The following is a 12760-nucleotide window of genomic DNA, read 5'->3' as shown; positions in this document are numbered from 1 at the left end:
CTTATAATGGTGCATTTGGAATTATTCTGTCAATGCCTTAATTGTTTCATTCAATAAGTGAGAACCTCGGTCACTCATCAGGATATTTGGGTATCCAAATCGTGATAGAATATACTCGAATATAAACTTCGCAGCAGTTTTCGTGCTGCAATCCTTCACAGGTTGTGCCTCGGCCCATGTAGTCAAGTAATCTATCACAATGTAATATAACGTGCACCCTTCTTCTTCCCTGGTGTATTAATTGATCCAACTAAGCCGATTTCCCATTTATCAAATGCTTGCAGCATGACTTATGGATTTTAGGGAAATTCATCCCTTCGCGATGGTCTTCCAGTCCTTTGACGCACATCACACACACTATAGTAATCCTCATTATCTTTATGTACCATAGGCCACCATAGTCCTGCTTGCAGAATCTTCTTCGTAGTCGCCTTACCTTCATAGTGTCCTCCTGTGACGCCACCATGCACTTCATCCAGAATGTGCCATTCATACTTAGGTACATATCGACACAAAACTTCATCTAGTCCCATCTTATATAAGTGTCCTACAATCACTAAAAAATATGCAGCCCTTACTACTAGTTCCTTCTTTTGTTGTGTTATATATCCTTCAGGAGCCATGCCAATAGATAGAAAATAAATAATGTCTGCAAAATGTTCATCAGCCACTCTGACAGCAAAGAGATGTGCATCAGGTAACCCCTCAATAATATTAGTGGGCTCTTCGCCGTTATCAATCCTAGAGAGGTGATCAGGTCCAGCATTTAACCTCACTGACTTAACTATCACTTCAAAATCATACTCCTGGAAAAGAAGCAACCATCTACAGATATTCCCCCCCCAACACAGGCTTATTGACTAGGTGTTTCAATGAAGAATTATCTGTTTACATTTTAAAGTGCGCACTTAGCAGGTAATGCCTGAATTTTTGTAGTACATATACCATGGCCAATCCTTCTCGTTCTGTGGTTGAATAGTTTTTCTCTGCCTTAGATAGTTTCCTACTTGTAAAGGAAATTGGATGGTCAATATCTCCTTCACCTGGTTGAGTTAAAATAGCTCCCAATGCTATACAAGATTCATCCACGTGTGCATGAAATTATTTCTTCCAATCCAGGAATACTAGGATTGGCGCAATGACCATCTTCTCCTTAAGAACATCCAAGCTCTTCGAGTAGTCATCATCCCAACAAAACGTAGCATCATTTTTCAACAACTTTTCCATTGGCACAGTGATATGCGCATACGCATTTATAAACTCCCTGTAATACCCTGTATGACCCAAAGTTGCGCGTAGCTGTTTTACATTCTTGGGTGGATCCAAATTAATAATTACAGCAATCTTGGCAAGGTCTGCTATCAATCCCTCCTTACATACAACATGTCCCAACATTATCCCATAAGGTACATAGAAAATACATTTCTTCAAATTCAAGGAGATCTGATAGTTCTTACATGTATCCAACATTAGGCGCAGCCTAGAAACATGTTTCTTAACTAACCCAAATATTTTCCAATTGTCGAAGTAGAGCTCCATAAGCTTGTGAATAAATTCCTTGAATGTTGCGACTACCACCCTTGAAAATATTGTAGGAGCATTTTTCAGTCTAAAAGGCATAAATTTATATTGGAAGGAACCCCACTCTGTAGCGAAGGTAGTCTTGCTTCTATCCTTCGGCACAATCTTAATTTGGTGATATCCTAAAAATCCATCTATGAACGAATAAGCCTCCTGTCCTCCAACATTTTTGAGAATTTCATTTGTAAAAGGTGTAGGAAAGGGGTCATGTACACATGCATCATTTAACTTCCACAGATCTATGCAGATCCTTATATCACCCTATGTTTTTTTTTTCCTATACCACCATTGGACTAACCCATTCTAATTCTTCTACTGGCTCAATTATACCTGTCGCAAGCATCTTATCCAGCTCTTCTCTTACCTTTTCCTTGTACTTGGCGTTTAGTTTATATGGGTGCTGCTTAACCAGCTTTGCATCTGGCCTTAAATTGATCTTCATCACACCCAAATCACCTAATATACCCTTCAATTCAAAGAACTTTGTTAGAAATAAATCATGATATTCATGCAATAATTTAGCAACCTTGCCTATTATGTCTTCATCCCAATATTCACCAATATGCGTGAACTTTGGTTCTGCTTTTGAGCCAATATTTACTTGTTTGGTCTTTACCAGTTGTGATATATCAGGGATCTTTGCATCAGGTCCTGCAACTTCGCGCAGTCCTTCTGACTTAGGAATATTGGTATTTCATGGATCCTCATCGCCTTCTTCCATAGTGACATTGTATCATTCCAAAGCATGTTGTAGTTGCGCGCTCCAGTTAGGCTACATCCAAGTTATAGGTTCGACTGGTGTTTGGAAGATCAATGCCTTAATCGCCTGAAGCGCCCCATCAATACATTCGAACCCGTCTTCAAAGTTGAATGTCAGCAGGAAACTCTCCTTCCTTTTATCCCAATCAGCAGTCCCGTGTCGCCTCTTCATCTCCAAATACCAATTCATCAGTATAACGTCTAAGGTATGAATAAAGATATGTACCCACTTTGGTTGAGGTACCTCACCCCAAGCCTTAGTCCATTGAGCCAGATGTTCACGCAGGTCATCCTTACCTATGTACTTTTCAATGAGATGTGTTGTTGCAGAAATGAATCTTAATTTCACCAATTTATGATATTCCCTCCAATCAGTAATATTATCCTTGTGGGTTCCCCACCATCTTAAAGGTGTATCTCTTAAAGCCAAATCTAGAGCCAGGAACTTGTGTTCCTCTGGTACGTCTCTTTCAAACTGGTCAAGAAAAATATTGATATCATCTAGCCCATCATAATAAGGCAATTTACGTACCTCAGTTGATATATAGTGTAGATACTTTGTAATCCTATTGCATCGTAGTGTAGATACCTCATGTAACTGATACGGCCAATTTTCTAATTCTTCATCTGAGTCTAATTGGCACGAACTATCCTTCTCCCAATTGATCCATCCATCCGTAGTGGGATTAATCTAGTCTTCATCTCACGTAGTGAGCTTATATATGTGATCAATGTCTTCATCATCATAGTCATCATGGACTGGCTCTATGTATCATGCACATTCAGCTGGATCCAATGGAACAACTACTCTGAGGCCATTCTTTTCAAACACCATGCTTCGCTTCTTCAAATTAATAATAGCATCCATGTTGAAAACCCAATCAATTGTGAGCAATGTTGGGTATGGATTATTGTCATCTATTATTTTGATAACTTCAAAATTTGCGAGCACACTAGCTCCTTCAATATCTACAGCCGCTCCATGTAGGCAACCCATCGGAATTATATTTTTTTGGTTTACCATGCGCAGCTGGATTGGTGACCACTACAACTTAGGTTTCCCAATACGTTCCCAAGTTTGTTTTGGTAGTACATTAGCATCAGATCCTAAGTCTAGAATTATCTGGTCCATGTCAAAATCACCAATCTGTGTTGTCAACCACATCTCCCTACCAGTGCTTTTCTTGCTTCAGTTCACCTTATTTACTGCGTGTTGTTCTGGTAACGGCTTTTCCTTGCTAGCGCATTTAATTATCATTTCTTATATTCCTTCAACTAACTTTTGATCCCTTAGCAACTTCATGCATGTCTACAGAAATGACTTCAACACTATGGGATCAGAGTCTTCCATCACAGCACTTTCTTCAGATTTATCTTTTTGTGGGACTATTTGTTTCTAAGTTTTAGATGTAGAAGCACCCAAATCCATAAAACTTTTTCTTGCCCCCATAAACGTCCCTTTTTCTCTCTTTAAATTAAATCCAACATTCTTCTCATCAGTCCTATGAACCCATGTATTCGATATTGGCTGCTTTCCTTCTACCTTATCTTCACCAGTGGCTATACTGCTTCGCGTGACTTTATTGATACTAAGATTGTATTCGCGTGGCTCGAATCTCATCATCTAAATGTTCTGTGTTGGTTTTTGGTTCTTCTTTTCTTGAAACTTTACTATTAATATAGGACACTCTTCTATAACATGATCAAATTGTTTACAGTATTGACAAGAAGGATGGGTTGGATTCTAAAAGTCATGCGTAAAATATCGTAGTTCTCCATAGTTGTAGTAGATTATCTGGCCCCGACCTCTTCCAGTGCCTCCTCCTCCTCCTCTTCTACATCCTTGGAATCCTTCGTGAGCCACGGGTGAACCTTAATCGTTCTGCACGCTGGTTTCAGCCTACATCCTATGCATTGGGGTTATATCTATCATCAAGTCATAGCTTCGAAAATCTCTTTCATCATGGCCAACTAATTTACAAAATTTGCAAAATAGTTTCTTTGGTGACTGTACAAACTTTTGTAACAGATAACAATTGTTTGTCGGATGCATTCCTGATACTTGGCAGATACTACACCAGACACTTGAACTGACGCTTGATCCAACAGGAGACTCTAGTTTCAGTGGGTTGGGACCTCCCATAGCTATATAATCCCAGTACATAGGGCACTCTAATCCTTATAGTGGCCTACAGCTTTGCATTTCATGCACCAAACTTCAGGGTGCAGTCCCGACTGAACCTCCTTTCCTTTCTTCAAATATTGCAACTCCATATGCATGCTTGCTAACTGTGACTGGATCTGTTGGACTCCTATATCCATGTCTTAGATCAGTGAAGCCTCCATATTCATCATGATCTCTAATGCTTTGGCTTGAGATCCGATCTTTTGTTGTGACAAAGGAAATCTTAAGTGTGTCAATAGCGAAGCTATGTACCATTCCTTATGTTTTTCATCTGAAATCTAAATATTAGCTTGTCTCAATAAGAACTTCAACCTCTGATCTATATCCCACGTAGACTCGTTAGCCACCTAATTGATCTCCTTTATTTTAGTAACACACTGACCTTCTAATTTTAGCTTTCTAAATTATGCGTTCAGCGCAGTCTTTGTCTCATTCAACATAGCATTTGGATTGGTTGTACTATATTTGATATACCTTGTAAGCACTCTATCCTATAGCAATGTAACCAGTTGTGTTTTCTTCATGTCATTATCATTGATCTACTATGCCTTCCACATAGCTTTTGCTATGAGCCAAAATTGATCAGGATCCTCTGATCGCTGACCCTTGAATACAGACATTTTAATTGTATTCACCATACTGAAAAAATGAAGGTGGAGGTGGTTGTGGGGGTGGAGGCATAGGTGTATGAGGTGGTGATGAAGGTGGAGATGGGGTGGATGGATGTGGAATCCCAGAAGTGTCTTGACCTTCTATCTATGGCACACCTCCATGTGAGTTAGGGTTGGTCCTTTCTCCTTTGTTGTTTGATTCTCCCACTAATGGACAGTATGCGACCTCAGTATATTTGTCCCAGTCAGCTCTAAATATTTTTCCACTTCGCACAGATCTGGTCTAACCTCTTTTAAACATCAATTCAAAGGCATAACACCCTCTTCGCATAACAACATTTTAATCCAAGTTTTAGCAATCTCAAGTACTTACATCTCGGACCCTTAAAGAATTGGCGTTCAGCTTCGCTAAAGTTACAGATGTTTCAATTGAAAATTCAATGATGAAACTGCCCAAAATACTATCGATCCAATATTCAACAGCCCTTGCAACCTTATAATAAGACTCTTCAAGACGTTTGATCAGTTCAGGAGTCCACACAATAGGATCGTCGTTTTTCCAAGTAGGTTCGTTGTCCGCTAACTTAGATAGCCACTCGTGTAATTCGCAAGGGAATGATGCAAAGAAAAATTCGTGCTCTTTTGTGTAGAGATATCTCTGTAGCCACCTATCTTTTGGCTAGCATGGATCATGGATTTCTTGAGTTGCAAACTCATGGAAATTATGATCTATCCACTTCTCAATTTCTTTCTTACTTGGTATCCACGAACACCACATCACATATCCCTCAAATAGATCTCGGTCCTGACAACGAAACCGTTTGTTGGCTTGAGGGGGCTTGGACCCAGGTTCAAAGTTAGTTGTGCTAACCAAAAAAACCCTACATTATTGGCCCTCTCAACAACAGTCTACTTAATGCAAATTTTAGTCTCATCTGAGGCAGTATTAGGGGATGCTAGAATGAGGTTTCTTCATCTAGAAGGCTATGTGATGTAGCAGTGAGGCGTTTCTTTAATCTAGGGCTCATTCCAACCTTCGCAAACCCTTATCTTCATAATCACAGACTTAAATCAATTTCTACCTAAATAGATCTATGAGCTTCACTTAAGTGTTCTAACATGCATAAGTTATCACATAAAAGTATATCTAGACCTTTGTGATGCAATTAAATCAATATCACATAGAATCGAACCATAACTAAGAATAAACACAAAAACATATGAATATACAGAGAATTGCATAGAATTGCTTTAAATATACTTTATTACTTCAGATCTTCATTGAATATGTTAGACTCCGTCTCATGTCAGAGATTGATTCTTCTTCAAAACCAAGGTTTTGAAGAAGAAATCATTAAATGTGTTGTGTAATTTTATGTAATTTATCTTCAGCTTTTCAACTGGCAGCGACTTCAAGCTCCTATCTCTGCAAAAGCACAAAACACAAAACAAAGCACACATCAGACTCTACTGTTGATGAATTTGGTCAAGTTTTATCTTCATATGGTTTCAACTATTATGGCACAGAGGTTCTCTATAGTGGCACCCTTGGTACAGAGCTTACTTGTGAAATATTCATTGGTCCAGTTTACTATCAACGACTTCGTCATATGGTTTCAGATAAATTTCAGGACAATGTCTTTGTGCAATTATTCTGCTCTATCCAGTATCGTGTTGTGAAACAGAATGCTGAAGATGCATTTTATGAGCTGCAAAATCCTCAAGAACAAACTCAAGCTTATGTGTTTGATGTGGTTCGAGCAAATGTTCCAAAGATGAATTTGGGATCAAATATTCATAGCCTTATATACCCTTGTGCAGTGTTGTTGGTTATCTTCTTGGTATGGAGTTTGAAAGAGGGAGCCACAAACATATGGCTTTTGTTATGTTTATCACTGTCTTCACAGCATTACTGGATGCTCTCTTGCTTCAGGCACAGGTTGACAGTGGCGATCTCAGTGTGGATGAACCAAATGGGGCATTTGACATTCCTGATGGACTAGCTCATTTCCGAAACGAATATGGAGGAACTCCTTATTGATATTTGTCACCTTTTAGGCCCTGCACAATTCATTCAAAAGATGTTTGCTGAACCATGGAGCTCGTTAGAGGGACCAATACCTTGGAAAGAAGTGGAAGTTAAGGTGTTTTTCCTGAATGTGGTGGCCGAGATAGTTTTGCAAGATGCACAACCTTTTGACGTTTCAGTCTTAATGCACTTGGTTATGGTTCTGTCGAATAGCTCCTCTGGTGGACATACAGGCTTTATGTGTTGGGTGCAAAAAGTCAATTGCTGAAGTTGTGGGCTCATACTCAAAGTGGGTTTGCTCTTTTCATGAGGCTATTGTACCTTTACTTTTATTTTTGGCTTCGAGGTTGGGTCGGTCTGTGGCTGCCAGTGCATGTGCTAATGCCTTACGCAGAGTTTGGGAAGATGCTTCCAAAATGCTGGTTAATCATCAAATTTGGAAGTCCTTCTTTGGATAGGAGAGGGTCTGGAAGAAATGCATTTACATCTCCATGAAGAAGAAGATGTGATTAGTGCAATTGCATTTGTTCTTAATACAGTTCCAAACAGAGAGCTGGTGAATAAGTCCTTGGAAAGATTGTTGAAGTCCAGCTATGAGGCTATTGAACTTCTTCTAAGGGTAGATAGTGAAGGCCCTTTGACACAGCATTCAATTGGTTATGCTCAACTTTTAGAGTCAGTTGCGAGGGCATTCTACAGGATGGGTGCAATTTTCACCCAGCCTTCAACCCCTGGTTTTTCCTCATCACTTGGAGATGAGACTATTATCCTCATACTGAGACACTTCTGGCCACTCCTTGAACGTATATTAAGTTCTGATCATATGCAAAATGGTTGTTTGTCAACTGCTGTTTGTAAAGCCCTGTCACAAGCTATTCAAGCCTCAGGTCGGAACTTCTCAGCACTGTTGTCAGAAGTGATGGATTGCCTTTCAAGAAATTTTCTCTCCTCCCAACATCATGAATGTTTCATAAGAACTGCTGTTGTTGTTATTGAGGAGTTTGGGCATGAAGAAGAATATGGGTCATTATTCATTAGTACATTTCAAATGTTTACTGCAGCAGATTCAGTTTCTGCATTGAATTCCTCTTATGTTTGTGATCAAGAGCCTGATCTAGTTGAAGCATATACAAGCTTCACATCAACATTTGTCCGATGCTGCCCCAAGAAGGTGGTGGCCGCAACTGAATCATTGGTTGAAGCATCCTTCCAAAAAGCAGCTATTTGCTGTGCTGCTATGCATCGTGGAGCAGCTCTTGCAGCCATGTCATATATGTCTTGTTCTGGAGGTTTGCCTCTCGTCGATATTGGAGTCAAGCTCTTGTATTGTTGAAGGTTCATTTAGCAATGTGGCGTTGAGAATATGTTCTCATTGTGGGGTGGGAAAAGAAAGACGCAACGTGGAAGAAGAACAAACTTCGTGGCACCAGTTTCAAATCGTGATAATATGACAAGTTTGGCAGAGGAGAGAATTATTCTATGCTCAAATGCTCTCGATGAAAGCCGTGGCAAAGAATTGCAACTTTGTTGCGATAAAGTTTTAGTAGACTATTTGAAAATCTCAGTTTTTGTCACGATGTATCAACATTTTCCAAAAGAGTTGATTGAGGAATGATGGGTTAGGCCAATCTTTTCTGCGATTATTGTGCGTCTAGATGAAATAAGGCCTTTATGTGTCAAATAGAGCTTGCTGGCATTGATCGCATAAGTTTTAATCCGTTGTCAACTAAGGAAAAATATGGCGCACGTCTTTGACAACTGCTCTTCACTTCAAAGTCACCTGAAGACACCTGTTACCAGATGCATAAGAGTCTGCGCTCCAATTGTTAGGCTTTTTGGTTAGAGATTTTCGAGGGGAAAGTTATTACATGTTCTATTTATGTAATTCAGGTGAGACAGCGCAGGAGTTTTTGGGTTGATTTGTTTTCTTTTACAACAGAGACTTATTTAATGTATTAAAAGAAAATCATTAGAGAAGGAATCAACAGGCAATGAACGCTTTGTGACCGCTATTCAAACGGTGCCAGAACAGCAGAATAGGATTCGATGCCTATTTCCAGACTTTATTCAATGGGATCAGCGCTCCGGTTTATTAGCCATAGGATTTCAAGAGAAACGAATTTGTCTATTTCGATCCTTAATCCTGATTTCATGAGATTTTTGCTCCAGATTTTGTCTCCTAATAAGCCAAATCATCAGCGGATTTAGGGGAACCCTGTTCTATTTGTGGAATGGATGTAACGCTTTTTTGGTTAATTTTTGTAGCACTAGTTAAAACAGCGCCCGTGTTTTTGGGTAGCATTTTTGATTTTATTGTATTAAAAAAAAATCATTTTGTAAGAGTAGTAAAGAGAGGGGAGATTTTCTGAGTGCTGAGTGCTGGAACAGAGCTTTCATTGTACAGTTTTTGGCAGAGAATTTAATGGAATTTCACAGCTCTGTTTGCTGAGATTCATGTGGTATGACAATTTAACATTAGTTTTTCCTCTGTTACATATGTAAACCGTTATGTTTCATTTCATTTCATGATCATTTCTAGCTGAACAAATGAAGTGTTTAGGTAGGAATTCATAGTATTATATGCTCCTCCTATAAGTTTGTTCACGTTCGATGTTTTCTTCTGTTTGACAAGGATTCATCTCCTATGCCCTTGTCAGCTCCTCACCAGTCTTGCCATCTCATTTAAAATCTAGATTTGGTGTTAAATTGCTTGCCTACCTTGCCTCAGTTGATAATCTATGTAGTCATTATATTTCTCTATTCAAGCTGTGATTTTGCCCATGCAGCCCAGAAAAACCCCGTTATTTTATTAAAAACCCCCTTTTATCAGTTTACTAGCCTAATATCTGTGTTACCTTGTGGGTCATCTCGCCATTGAAGATTTTACTGAGATTGACCGGAGAGAGCCTTCTCATACCCCGTAGGGCTAGCTACGAGGTGAAATGGTTTGATGTTGCCTTGAAGGTTTACCTTCCTCAGCCTAGGGTGAAATCTCAAGCGCTAACAGAATACACTTCTTCTAACCCTGTGCACAATGCTGCAAGGGCCCGCACACTCAGTCGCGGACTTACCAAGGTCTCTGCGATCTCAGCTGCAAGAGCCTTTCCCTTCGCTAGAATACAGAATTACAGACTCAAAATCTTATTCAACAACTATCCATAATATTGTTAATGACTCCTAAATGACTTCCTTTTATAGCTTTTACATTACATTACCATGGTCTGTGAACCATGTGCGAAGTTCATTATTTAATCAAAACAGCCCATCCCTTTACAAAATAAGGGGCTTTGACCTACCTAAAAGCCCCTTTGATCTTATTGTTCTACATTATTGGCATCCCGCTCCTCAACATGTGGAGACTTCACAATCTTACATCAAAATTGACTCAAAACTTAGACAAAATTTAGACCTAGGGGTCCCCATCCCAACATAGAACAATGAGATCAATGTTGGAAATAGCAACAAGAAAGGATAAAAATAGCATTGCTATAAATAGCATTTCAGGTACCAGTGTTGGACATAGAAACAAGGAATGAAAAATGGAAGTGCTAAAAATTGCATTGATATAAATAGCATTTCGGGATAGATTCCAATTTTAGTTAGTCCTTGAACTAAAATTGACAAGTAAAATTCGAATTTGATCTTAGCAAATGTTTGTAAAATAATTAATTCATTCATCTTGAGTTAATTAGTTGTAGGAAATCTAACATGAAGTCTATGTGAAGACATGCAACAGTTTCTCCATTGATTGAGGAAGTTATCTCTTGATTAAAGGAGATCAGGATGAGTTGTACTTTGAGTTGTAATTAGTTAGCTCAGTTAACTGAGTTAAGTCTAGTTAGATTAGTTCAAATAGTTTGTTGAACTAATTGTGAGTTCAGTTAGTTAATGCATGCATGCATGTAACTACTGCACTTCAAATAACTAAATATTCTCTTATAAATAACTCATGCATGTCAGTTCAATCAGAGATCTAGCTGAGATTAGAGGAAGGGATATTGTACTATCAGTTGGAGGAATTTTCCTATATAGGAAACCCATCCATGCAGAAGGAATTATCTCCTTCAGGATTTCACAGTTACTTCTGAGTTTAGTGAGTAGTGTGAGAGGCCAATTCACACAGGTGGCAGCATTGGACCCCAGAAGAAACTGCGCAAGGATAAAGAAGGCTTGGAGGGCAGAGGAGAAGGTTGTGAGAAGCCTTTGACTGTCTATGAGCAGCAGAAGGATTGTACTGAGAGCTGGATAGCCTGTGAGCTAAAGCTTTGTGTAATCCGGACATATTTCCACTTGTATGACAATACAGATATCGGGGTTTTTAGCTGAGGTAATGATGAAAAGTATAGTGTCTCAGGAGTAGGCACAATTGTTTTTCAGAGGGAGCATGGAGCTTGCATTACCTTCACTGATGTGAAGTATGTGCCAGGACTGAAGAAAAACTTGGTATCGATCGCAATGTTGGAAGACAAAGGCTATGATGTAGTCTTCAATAAGGGAAAGGTTTTCCTCAGACACATCACCACAAGACAGGTGAAGTAGATCGGTTCACGAGTCAAGAACCTGTATGCTCTTGAGGTTCAAGATGCATGAAAATCCTTGAGGAGCAAGTCAACTGTTCGAGACTTGGTGGTTGAGAGGGAGAGTACACTACCTCTCAACATGCAGCGCCAGAAGAAGTCTCAGACAATTGTGGAGGAGCCATAATTGGTGAAGCAGCTTCAAGAGGTTGTGGAGCAGCCACAACTGGAGAAGCCAAGAGGAGATCGAGTGGAGGCATCCACTCATGCAGAGACCTCGAGTAGGGGGAAATTTCGAGCCAAGTGGGTAGAGGGAGCACATGAATCCATACCTCCATGTAGGAGGTGGGCGATGTGGAGTGCAGTCCCAAGAAGGCTGGAATAGGGGCAGGATCATTGAGGTACCCAACATCTTTGATTAGACCTTGCTACGGGAGCCCTGATGAGGAGTAGCAGGACTAGCTGAGTGGGTAGAGATAGATGCGGATGGAGCAGCAGAGATAGCTACAGTGCAGGAATCCCAAGACAATGCAGATCTTGCAGGCTGCAACAATGCGAGAGGCACAGGAGCGTTGCACCAGTGTAGGATGGCACAAAAAGGTGTGCAATGGTGAGAGATGCATGGAGTGTTGTCGCAGCTCATAGGTCATAGAGGGAGCACTTGTCAGCGACAAAGGGAGCTTTAGCATCAAAGGGTGTTTCTAGCCCAACAGGGAGGTCAGTTGAGAGATTTTTTTTCTAGAGTTGCTGGAGCAACAACACTTGGGAGAAGTGTTGCATGCAGAATATTCCAAAGGTTCAAGATCAGATTCAAGTTGAATGCCTTTCTTGTTGAGAGGGAGTGTTGGAAATAGCAACAAGAAATGCTAAAAATAGCATTGCTATAAATAGAATTTTGGGATAGATTCCAATTTTAGTTAGTCCCTGAACCAAAATTGAGAAGTAAAATTCGAATTTGATCTTAGCAGCTGTTTATAAAATAATTAATTAATTCATCTTGAGTTAATTAGTTGTAGGAAATCTAACATGAAGTCTATGTGAAGACATGCAACAGTTTCTCCATTGATTGAGGAAGTTA

General features: G+C 39.7%; 1 pseudogene; it reads left to right on the top strand.

The window, feature by feature from the left end:
• The first annotated feature begins 6746 nt into the window (after positions 1 to 6746).
• Positions 6747 to 8616, top strand: LOC149208054 (uncharacterized; annotated as a pseudogene).
• Positions 8617 to 12760: the final 4144 nt, after the last annotated feature.

This window comes from Pinus tabuliformis, chromosome 1_2 (assembly GCF_031772625.1).
Source record: "Pinus tabuliformis cultivar Carrire ecotype Pingquan chromosome 1_2, CPIR1, whole genome shotgun sequence".
Taxonomy (NCBI): domain Eukaryota; kingdom Viridiplantae; phylum Streptophyta; class Pinopsida; order Pinales; family Pinaceae; genus Pinus; species Pinus tabuliformis.
Note: the sequence above shows the minus strand (reverse complement) of the source record. Positions and strands in the feature narration are given on the sequence as shown.